Source organism: Hordeum vulgare, chromosome 6H (assembly GCF_904849725.1).
Source record: "Hordeum vulgare subsp. vulgare chromosome 6H, MorexV3_pseudomolecules_assembly, whole genome shotgun sequence".
Taxonomy (NCBI): domain Eukaryota; kingdom Viridiplantae; phylum Streptophyta; class Magnoliopsida; order Poales; family Poaceae; genus Hordeum; species Hordeum vulgare.
The window spans coordinates 506,884,569-506,897,185 of NC_058523.1; positions in this window are offsets into that span (position 1 = coordinate 506,884,569).

The following is a 12,617-nucleotide window of genomic DNA, read 5'->3' on the forward strand; positions in this document are numbered from 1 at the left end:
GGAATGAGGAGGGGGTGGGGGAGGGGGCTGGCCTGTGGCTGGATAAGTCGCAGTGTGGTGCCTAAGCCTTTGGCGGCACACTTTACATGGTACGACGCCAGAGGCTTAGGCGTCGCATTGCCTGGGGGGTGGGCCCGCATTGCCAGGTGGCCGGGCGTATGGCGCCGACGACTTAGGCGTCACACAGTGTAGTGTGGCGCCTAGGTGTCGGGCGCCATACGAAAGGGTCAGACGGGTGATTTTTTTTGTGTTCGGGTTCACTTCATGAGTTCTTTCGCTACAGAGGTCATTTTTATCAATTTTGCCGTAAATCAGGTCTCCGCTCTCACGCGGTTAAACTTTTTAATGCGCGACCCATAAAAATCCAGTTTGGTCCATTTTTTGTACCAAACCACAACCCGTATAGTCGTCCCAGCCATAAATCTTTTACAATGAACCGTAAAAAAACTCGTATAGTATAACTACGGATTCAAGGTCGGTATACACGGCCAAACCCTATCCCCGCATCGCTGCTATCCCTCCACCCGTCTCGATTTCTCGCCGTTGGTGACTCCAATCCACCGCTGCACTTCACCATGTGGCGCCGGATGTGGAGCTCGGGCCGCTGCGACAACGGTGACGACGACCCCGAGCGGAGGCGGTGCATCGCCCCTCACAACACAAGGAAGCGGGCCATTTACGAGGATTTTTTGTGGAATATATAAAAAAATACTGGCGCAAGAATAAACCAGAGGCGTGGAGCGAGGAGCCCACAAGCCCAGGAGGCGCGATCCCCCCTGGCCGTGCCTCCAACTCCAGCTCTATTTAGTCCCTTTCGTCTGGAAAAAAATCAAGGAGAAGAGTTCATCGCGTTTTACGATACGGAGGCGCCGCCACCACCTGTTCTTCCTCTCGAGGGCAGATCTGGAGTCCGTTCTGGGCTCCGGAGAGGGGAGATCGTCACCGTCGTCATCATCAACCTTCCTTCATCGCCAATTCCATGATGCTCTTCATCGTTCGTGAGTAATCTCATCGTAGGATTGCTGGACGGTGATGGGTTGGATGAGATCTATCATGTAATCGAGTTAGTTTTGATGGGGATTGATCCATAGTATCCACTATGTTCTGAGATTGATGTTGCTACTACTTTGCCATGCTTAATGCTTGTCACTAGGGCCCGAGTACCATGATTTTAGATCTGAACCTATCATGTTCTCGTCAATATATGTGTGTTCTTGATCCTATCTTGCAAGTTGTAGTCACCTACTATGTGTTATGACCCGGCAACCCCGGAGTGACAATTGCCGGAACCACTCCCGGAGATGACCATAGTATGAGGAGTTTATGTATTCACTAAGTGCTAATGCTTTGTTCCGGTTCTCTATTAAAAGGAGAACCTTAATATCCCATAGTTTCCATTAGGACCCCGCTGCCACGGGAGGGATGCACAATAGATGTCATGCAAGTTCTTTTCCTTAAGCACGTATGACTATATACGGAATGCATGCCTACATTACATTGACGAAATGGAGCTAGTTACATATCTCCCCATGTTATAACTGTTGCATGATGAATGTCATCCGGCATAATTATCCATCACCGATCCAATGCCTACGAGTTTTTCCTACTGGTCCTTGCTACGTTACTTTTGCCGCTACTGCTATCAGTGCTGCTACTGCTACCGCTACTGCTGTCACTGCTGCTACTGTTACTGCTACTGTTGTCACTGCTTCTACTGTTACCATTGCTACTGTTGCTATCACACTACTTTGCTACTGATACTTTGCTGCAGATACTAAGTCTTTCAGGTGTGGTTGAATTGACAACTCCACTGCTAATACTCGAGAATATTCTTTTGCTTCCCCTTGTGTCGAATCAACAAATTTGGGTTGAATACTCTACCCTCGAAAACTGTTGTGATCCCCTATACTTGTGGGTTATCAGCACCACGAAGCCAAGGCGCACGACGACATCTACATCGGCCTCAGCTCCGACGATGACGACGACTGAGGATGTTCACCGCCGCAGCATCGCCGTCGCACCCGGACGACTCCAGTGAGCCAAATGTTGGCAGTAGGGTTTACCGTGGCCATTCGCTCCTCCGATCTACTTTGAACATATAGACTATATATGAATTATGTATGATGATCAAGTAATTATGAACGCTACTAGTTCTATGGAAGTAATTCGATTTCTATGGAGAAATTTTGATCTAAAGATTTATAGGTTCATTTTAAGTTTTGTAGGATCCGAAGTATGTCTAAAGGGGGAGGAGGGGTGATTAGACTAGTTGGACAAATAAAAACTTAGCATTTTCCCAATTTTAATAATTGGCAAGTTTTAGCAATTATATGAAGTGAAGCACACCCTCCACATGCAAGTGTAAGAGTATAATAACAGAAATTAAAGACATGCATATGTAAGTAGATGTTAGGTATAGGAAGATCAAACATAAAGATTGACATGGAGATTTTTGGCGTGGTTCCGATAGTGGTGCTATCGTACGTCCACATTGATGGAGACTTCAACCTACAAAGGGTAACTGTTGGGCAACGTTGCATGGGAAACAAAACTTTTCCTACGCACACGAAGACCTATCATGGTGATGTTCATCTACGAGAGGGAGATCAGATCCACATACCCTTGTAGATCGCTAAGCGGGAAGCATTAAGAAACGCGATTGATGTAGTGGAACTGCTTCGTGATTCAAATGACCGTCGTCCCACAATTCGGCCCGACCTAGCACCGAACGGACGACACCTCCGCGTTCAGCACACGTACAACTCGATGACGATCTCTGCCTTCTTGATCCAGCAAGAGAGACGGGGAAGTAGATGAGTTCTCCGGCAGCGTGATGGCGCGCCGGTGATGGTGATGATATTATTCCTGCAGGGCTCCGCCCGAGCTATGCAGAAATCCGATCTAGAGGAAGAACTACGAAGTAGAGGTTTAGGGTTGCACTTGGCAAAGCTGTGTCTCAAAAACCCTAAAACCTCTAGTATATATAGGAGGAGGGGAGGGGCTAGCCTTGAGTCTCAAGGGATCCCCCAAGGCGCCGGCCGAAGTGGGGAGGAGGATGGATCCTCCTCCAATTCGGTTTGGAGGGAGGAGTCCCTTCCTTCCTTCCCACCTCCTCTTTTTTTTTGCATTGTTTTTTCTCCTTGGCCAAAATAGCCCTATTGGGCTGGCTAAATGATACATCTCCGTTGTATCTACTTTTCCGAACTCTTTTGCCCTTGTTTTGGACTCTAATTTGCATGATTTGAATGGAACTAACCCGGACTAACGTTGTTTTCAGCAGAATTGCCATGGTGTTGTTTGTGCACAGAAATAAAAGTTCTCGGAATGACCTGAAAATATACGGAGAATTTTTGTGGAATATATAAAAAATACTGGCGCAATAATCAGCGGAGGAAGTGGAGCGTGGAGCCCACAAGCCCACCACGCGCGCCCCCCCTGGCCGTGCCTGGCAGGCTTGCGGGGCACATGTTGCTCCACCGCCTCCAATCTCAGCTCTATTTAGTCCGTCTCACCCGGAAAAAAAATCAAGGAGAAGAGTTCATCGCGTTTTACGATACGGAGGCGCCGCCACCTCGTGTTCTTCATCTGGAGGGCAGATCTAGAGTCTGTTTGGGGCTCCGAAGAGGGGAGATTGTCGCCATCGTCATCATCAACCTTCCTTCATCGCCAATTCCATGATGCTCTTCACCGTTCGTGAGTAATCTCATCGTAGGCTTGCTAGACGGTGATGGGTTGGATGAGATCTATCATGTAATCGAGTTAGTTTTGACGCGGATTGATCCCTAGTATCCACTATGTTCTGAGATTGATGTTGCTACTACTTTGCCATGCTTAATGCTTGTCACTAGGGCCCGAGTGCCATGATTTCAGATGTGAACCTATTATGTTGTCGCCAATATATGTGTGTTCTTGATCCTATCTTGCAAGTTGTAGTCACCTACTATGTGTTATGACCCGGCAACCCCGGAGTGACAATAGCCGGAACAACTCCCGGAGATGACCATAGTATGAGGAGTTCATGTATTCACCAAGTGTTAATGCGTTGGTCCTGTTCTTTATTAAAAGGAGAACTTTAATATCCCGTAGTTTCCATTAGGACCCCGCTGCCACGGGAGGGATGGACAATAGATGTCATGCAAGTTCTTTTCCCTAAGCACGTATGACTACATACGGAATACATGCCTACATTAGATTGACGAACTGGAGCTAGTTACATGTATTCACCAAGTGTTAATGCGTGTTATAACTGTTGCATGATGAATAGAATCCGGCATAATCATCCATCACTGATCCAATGCCTACGAGTTTTTCCTACTGGTCCTTGCTACATTACTTTGTCGCTACTGCTGTCTCTGTTGCTATTGCTGTTACTTTGCTGCTACTGGTTACTGTTGCTACTGCTGCTATCACACTACCTTGCTACTGATACTTTGCTGAAGATACTAAATCTTTCAGGTGTGGTTGAATTGACAACTCAACTGCTAATACTTGAGAATATTCTTTGGCTTCCCCTTGAGTTGAATCAATAAATTTGGGTTGAATACTCTACCCTCGAAAACTGTTGCGATCCCCTATACTTGAGGGTTATCAAGACTATTTTCTGGCGCCGTTGCTGGGGAAGCACAACTATATTCTCTGAGTCACTTGGTATTTACGTCTGATGGTCACTATGAGGAATTCGAAAGATCCAAGAACTAAAGTCTTGCCCTCAACTACGAGGACATGTAAGGAACTGCCATCTAGCTGTGCACTTGATTCACCTTCCGTTATGAGTAAGTTTGCGACACCACCTCCTGCTAGAAATCTTGATATGTCGCGTGTTCTTGATGATGCTACTTTTGCTGCCCATGATGCTTATGATGATGCTATGCTTGATACTGCTTTGCCTGATGATGCTATGCTTGATACTGCTTTGCCACTTGGTGCATTCCTTGATGCACAGATTGCTAGAGTTGCTGCTAGATGTGATGATACTTCTGAAACTGCTGATACTATTGAAGTAGAACCTGCTATTTTGCCTGCTAGAACTAGCTCTCCTAGACATGAATTGCCTGATATGCCTGAGTGTTATGTTATGGAGGGAGAGATAGCTGAGGATTTTCTTGCGTGGAAGGATAGCTATGATGTTGAGAATTTACTGCGCAAGTGGAAAGAAAAATCTCTGAACGCTAGGATGAAATACGACCCGAAGTTTGCTACTTCGCCTATCTTTGTGACCGATAAGGATTATGAATTCTCTGTCGACCCTGAGTTAATCACTCTGGTCGAATCTGATCCTTTTCACGGTTATGAGTCTGAAACGGTTGTAGCACATCTTACCAAACTTCACGATATAGACACCCTATTCACGAGTGAGGAAAAGATCCGCCACTACTATATCCTCAAGCTGTTTCCTTTCTCGCTAAAGGATGATGCCAAGACCTGGTTCACTTCTCTTGCTCCTGGTTGTGTGTGTAGCCCCCAGGATATGGTCTACTACTTCTCTGAACAATATTTCCCTGCCCATAAGAAGCAAGCTGCCTTGCAGGAAATATACAACTTTGTGCAAGCTGAAGAAGAGAGTCTCCCACAAGCTTGGGGGAGGCTCATCCAGCTACTGAATGCTTTTCCTGATCACCCTCTTCAGAAGAATGAAATACTTGATATCTTCTATAATGGACTTACCGATGCCTCTAGAGACCACCTAGATAGTTGTGCGGGTTGTGTTTTTAGGGAACGAACCGTAGAACAAGCTGAGATCCTATTGAATAATATCTTGTGCAATGAGAATGCTTGGACTATTCCCGAAACACCTCCTAAGCCAACTCCGAAGAAAAGAGGTATTCTATTCCTCAGTCCGAAGATATGCAAGAAGCTAAGAAATCTATGGAAGAGAAAGGCATTAAATCTGAAGATGTCAAAAATCTACCACCTATCGAAGAGATCCATGGTCTTGATAACCCGATACAGGTAGTAGAAGTAAATTCTCTGCGTAGATTTGATGAGAGTGATATTCCTTTTGATAAACCTGCTAGCTTATGCCTGGATGAATTTGATAACTTTGTTGTGAATCATCAAAGCTTCAATGATTATGTTAGCAGACAATTGGAACAAAATGCTTGTATGCTTAGTCATTTAAGTGCTTGTTGGACAGAAATGTCAATGATCTTAAGCTTGTGAGTAAACATGCCTCTATGGTTACTACTCAAGTAGAAAAAGTACTTAAAGCTCACAATGACTTGCTCAATGAGTTGAATGACAATTCTATCAGAGTCGTCACTAGAGGCGGTAGAATGACCCAGGAACCTTTGTATCCTGAGGGTCATCCTAAGAGGATTGAACAAGATTCTCAAGGAGTTAGCACTTATGCACCTAGTCATCCTAGAAAGAAGAAGAAAGATGGTAGGAACTTGCATGCTAGCAACCCTGTTGCTGCTACGCCTGAGAGTCCAAACGATGTCTCTTTCTCTGATGCTGAAACGCAATCTGGTGATGAACATGAGCCTAATGATAATATCGATAGTGATGTTCATGATGATGCTCAAGCTAGCAATGATAAGGATGTGGAGATTGAACCTATTGATCTTCATAACCCACAACCTAAGAATAAGAGATATGATAAGAATGACTTCGCTGCTAGGAATCATGGTAAAGAAAGGGAACTATGGGTTCAGAAACCCATGCCCTTTCCTCCCAAACCATCCAAGAAAAAGGATGATGAGGATTTTGAGCGATTCGTTGAAATGATTAAACCTGTCTTTCTGCAAATGCGTTTGAAAAATATGCTCAAAATGTCTCCGTATGCTAAGTACATGAAAGATATTGTGACTAATAAGAGGAGGATACCTGAGGTTGAGATTTCCACCATGCTTGCTAATTATACCTTCAAGGGTGGAACTCCTAAGAACTAGGTGATCCTGGTATGCCCACTATACCTTGCTCCATTAAAGGCAACTAAGTTAGAACTGCTTTATGCGACCTTGGAGCTGGTGTTAGTGTTATGCCTCTCTCTCTTTATCGTAGACTTCAACTGGATAAGTTGACACCCACTGAACTCTCTCTGCAAATGGCCGACAAATCAACTGCTTTCCCCATCGGCATTTGCGAGGATGTGCCTGTTGTGGTTGCAAACGTCACTATCTTAACAGACTTTGTTATTCTGGACATTCCCGAGGACGATGCCATGGCGGTCATCCTCGGAAGACCCTTTCTAAACACTGCAGGGGCTGTTATAGATTGCAACAAAGGCAATGTCACTTTCCATGTCAACAGTAATGAGCATACGGTGCACTTTCTAAAGAAACAATATCGAGTACATTGCATCAATGCTATCAAAAAAACTTCATCGATTCTTATTGGGAGCTTTGAATGCCCTATTCCTCCTGTCAAGATGAAGTATGATTTGCTTGTTGGGGAGATTCACATCCCCATTGAGGTAACCTAGTGACTATTCGAAAAATTCTCCGTTCTCTTTTGCGATTCTAAAAAGTTTGTCAAGGAGACTTGATCAACCTCATTGACGGATTTCTTTCGATGACCATGAGATGGATGAATCGAGGAGTCACAAACCTCTATTCCAAGCTTTCACCTTCGGTTGCTTAGAAGAAAAATGATAGATTTAGTTTAGTTATCCCTGTTTTCTGTTTTAGCGTCCCTTGGAAAAGTACCCCGAAAATAAAGTTCTCCGAACGTCCTGAAAATCAAGTATGATTTTTTCTGGAATTTTTGAAAAATACTGAGACGAAGAGCTAGTCTGGGAGCTGCACTAGTGGGCCACAAGCCTTGGAGGTGCGGGCACCCCCCTGGCCGCGCCTACCTCGCTTGTGGGGCCCACGTGCACCCCCTCCACTTATTCTAGCTCTCATCTGCTTCTCCTACCTCCAGAAAAATCGTTTCGCAGCTCAAACCCATGTTCTTGCTCTTCTTGCTGGGATTTTCGATCTCCTTGCTCAAAGCACCATTCTCCGAACTGTTTTGGGGAAATTACTCCTTGGTAAGTGACTCCTCCATTGGTCCAATTAGTTTTTGCTCTAGTGCCTTATACTTCGCGTATTTTTGCTCCCTTGGTGACCCTGTTCTTGAGCTTTGCATGCTAATTTTAGCTGGTCCCAAGTAGTTTTGATGCGTAATATGGCCTCTAGGCACTTGTGGGAGTAGTTGCTACGAGTTTAGTTGAGCCTTGTTCACTTTTCCTTTGGGTCACTGAAAATTTCAGAAAAGGAAGATGTTCAGGAGAAACTATCATGGTGGTTCCTCAAGCAAGAGAGGTCCCCGTCTTGCGATTCGGGAGCCCGATCCTTACCAACCGAGGAACGCACAGGTACAACCATGTGAATGGCCTTCTGATGAATTCATGATTGAGGCAGGTTTCAAAGATGAGTTTGATACACTTGTTCACAACGTCGGACTCGAAGAATTCATCTCCGATAAGTGTGAACAATATGTTGCTCTCACTGCCTCTTTTGTTCGTAGATTCAAATTTTCAGTTGGCCGTGATACATCTGTATTGTTTGATCTCTATGAAAAATCGTATACCATGGATTTAGAGGATTTCAATAGAATTTGCAAGATACCTATTTGGGGTAGTCACAATGATCCTCCTAAATCTTCGGTTAGAGATTTTTTTCTCTTGTATAATTGTTGGAGAAACTAGAGGCATTACGCAGGCTACCATAGGGAGCATTCATTTTCCTGCCTTGCATTATTTTTCCCGCTTCATAGGCAGACGCATTAATGGCAAGATTGAGTATTGTCACCTCTGCGCACCCGACCTTAGTATTCTTAAGAGCGCAATAATGGGTGATAGATGTTTCAACATGGGAGCTACAATAGCAAGGAGGCTGAATAATAATGCTAATGAAGGGGATTTCTTTGGTGGTATCTATGCCACTCGCATAGAAAATTTTCTTGGAGTACCCATCCGCGAAGGAGATCCCGAGCTCCATACAACTTTCCTTGATCGCACCGCTTTGACACGCTATCAGTTCCTTGAGAGGGATGATGAACCCCTCCTATACCGTTTGATATTTAACCGGCAACGTGTTTTCCATATTACCCTTCCTGCTCCTGCCTTCTTTGACTTTCAGGTAAAACGGAGATACTACATAACCAAAGGAGAGGCAGAGGAGTATGAGAGGGAGGCAAAGGCTGCTCGTCTCCATGAGGCAGCTATTTAGGCAGTGGCTGCAGCGCTCCCGTATAACCCCCATTATGATTTTGGGTATCGCCTGGACCATCCATGGGAGTAGACCAACTTAGGCCAAAAGCCTAAGCCTGGGGGAGTACGTGTTTCTCACCGACTTTACGTTCTTGCTTATGCTTTCACTTTGTTCGTCGGTGTTCACACGTTGCCACTGTATCATCCATGCTAGTTTATTTTATTTTTCTCTTTTTTTCGTGTGTCTGTCCAGTTTGAGAAAACTCAAAAAGATTTTCTTTTTCTTCCTTTTCTTGTTGGCAGCTTTCCCATGTAAATAGTTTTTCTTTTTCTTTAGGTCAAGGTAGAAGACCATGGTTACAATGTTTAGTGGCTCTCGCATGCATATTTGTTTATCTGTCAAAGAGCCATATTACTTGTCTTCTCCTTTGTGTTTGCTTGCTGATTCCATCTTAGTCCAATGCACGAGCACTCTTATTATTGTTCACATCATTCGGTCGTGCAAGTGAAAGGCAATAATGATGATATATGATGAAGTGACCGAGCCTCGAAAAGCTGGTATGAACTCGATCTATTTTGTTTTTGTAAATATGACTAGCTCATCGTTCCAGATTCAGCTTTGTTGTGAGAGAAACATGTTTGCAATGACAACTTAGAGATCATAGTTTCTGATGCCATGCTTAATTAGCTAGGATCTTATAATGGTTTGTCTTGGATGCCAACATGAATTTTGAGATGACTATGATGTAGTATGATAGGATGATATCCTCCTTTGAATGTTTCAAGTGGCTTGACTTGGCGCATGTTCACGCATGTAGTTGAAACAAAATCAACATTGCCTCTATGATATTCGTGTTCATGGTGATTTATGTCCTACTCATGGTTGCACTCATTGTTGGTTAATCTCAATGCATTTTGATGACTGTTGTCGCTCTCTAGTTGGTCGCCTCCTAGTCTTTTGCTAGCCTTCACTTGTACTAAGCGGGAATACTGCTTGTGCATCCACTTCCATAAACCCAAAGTTGTTCCATACGAGTCCACCATACCTACCTATATGCGGTATATACCTGCCGTTCCAAGTAAATTTGCATGTGCCACTCTCTAAACCTTCAAGAAATAATCTGTTTTGCATGCCCGAACCGCTCATGTGGTGACAGGGGGCTATCAGTATCTTCCATGCTAATCATGTTATCCTTGATATGTGTTTATTCACTATCATTCACAAGAAAGGGGCCGGTAATTGGAATTCCCACTTCCATGCTCAAATCGAAAAGATAATTGCAAACAAAACTCCCCGTGGATTGATGTTGGTATGGACGGCACCCGAGGATTCGGCTAGTCATGGAGTGTGATTGATTGGTGGTGGGGGAGTCAAAACTTACTTTTCTGTTTGGGAACCGCCTATAGCATGTGTAGCGTGGAAGATGGTGAAAAATCTTAGTCATTGCGTTGACAATGAAAGCATGCCACCCAAAATTATTATCTCTGTTTTCAAAGCTTGAGCTCTGGCACCTCTGCAAATCAGTGCTTCCCTCTGTGAAGGGTCTGCCTATTTATGTTCCTATTGAGTCATCCTCTTCTTATAAAAGCACCAATTAGAGAGCACCTCTGTCATTTTTATGCTTTGCTTTTAACTGTGATTGAGTTTGACTGTGACTGGATCTTCTTTGCCATGAATTACAATGTTTAGTCAGCCCTTGGTCTTTGAAGGTGCTCTGCATTTATGTTTTGCGGTCTCAGAAAGAGCTAGCGAGATACCATCTGTTCGTACTGCTTCATTATTGTTTTGATTGAAGTGTTGATGTTTGAGACTTATTATTATTTGCTCGCTAGTTGATTGTGCCATTGATATGAGTTTACCGTGAGACCTAGATGTCATTTGCTTATGTGGTTAGCTTGTGATCTTGCTGAAATTCTGGTTATGAGTTAGACATAGTTGCAACAACAAGATCAAACAGAGTTCGTAAAAGTTTTTCTTTTGTCTCTTTCAGTTTGTCAACTGAATTGCTTGCGGACAAGCAAGGCTTTAAGACTGGGGGAGGTGATACGTCTCCGTCGTATCTACTTTTTCGAACTCTTTTGCCCTTGTTTTGGACTCTAATTTGCATGATTTGAATGGAACTAACCCGGACTAACGCTGTTTTCAGCAGAATTGCCATGGTGTTGTTTTTGCGCAGAAATAAAAGTTCTCGGAATGACCTGAAAATTTACGGAGAATTTTGTGGAATATATAAAAAATACTGGCGCAATAATCAGCGGAGGAAGTGGAGCGTGGAGCCCACAAGCCCACCAGGCGCGGCCCCCCTGGCCGCGTCTGAAAGGCTTGTGGGGCCCACGTTGCTCCACCGCCTCCAATCTCAGCTCTATTTAGTCCGTCTCGCCCGAAAAAAAATCAAGGAGAAGAGTTCATCGCGTTTTACGATACGGAGGCGCCGCCACCTCCCGTTCTTCATCTGGAGGGCAGATTTGGAGTCCGTTCTGGGCTCCGGAGAGGGGAGATCATCGCCATCATCCTCATCAACCTTCCTTCATCGCCAATTCCATGATGCTCTTCACCGTTCGTGAGTAATCTCATCGTAGGCTTGCTGGACGGTGATGGGTTGGATGAGATCTATCATGTAATCGAGTTAGTTTTGACGCGGATTGATCCGTAGTATCCACTATGTTTTGAGATTGATGTTGCTACTACTTTGCCATGCTTAATACTTGTCACTAGGGCCCGAGTGCCATGATTTGAGATGTGAACCTATTATGTTGTCGCCAATATATGTGTGTTCTTGATCCTACCTTGCAAGTTGTAGTCACCTACTATGTGTTATGACCCGACAACCCCGGAGTGACAATAGCCGGAACCACTCCCGGAGATGACCATAGTATGAGGAGCTCATGTATTCACCAAGTGTTAATGCATTGGTCCGGTTCTTTATTAAAAGGAGAACCTTAATATCCCGTAGTTTCCATTAGGACCCTGCTGCCACGGGAAGGATGGATAATAGATGTCATGCAAGTTCTTTTCCCTAAGCACGTATGACTACATACGAAATACATGCCTACATTAGATTGACGAACTGGAGCTAGTTACTTATCTCTCCGTGTTATAACTATTGCATGATGAATAACATCCGACATAATCATCCATCACCGATCCAATGCCTACGAGTTTTTCCTACTGGTCCTTGCTACGTTACTTTGTCGCTACTACTGTCTCTGTTGCTACTGCTGTTACTTTGCTGCTACTGGTTACTGTTGCTAATGCTGCTATCACACTACCTTGCTAGTGATACTTTGCTGCAGATACTAAATCTTTCAGGTGTGGTTGAATTGACAACTCAACTGCTAATACTTGAGAATATTCTTTGGCTTCCCCTTGAGCCGAATCAATAAATTTGGGTTGAATACTCTACCCTTGAAATCTGTTGCGATCCCCTATACCTGTGGGTTATCACTACACCAGCCCAGTAAGGGCTGGTATACCACCCAT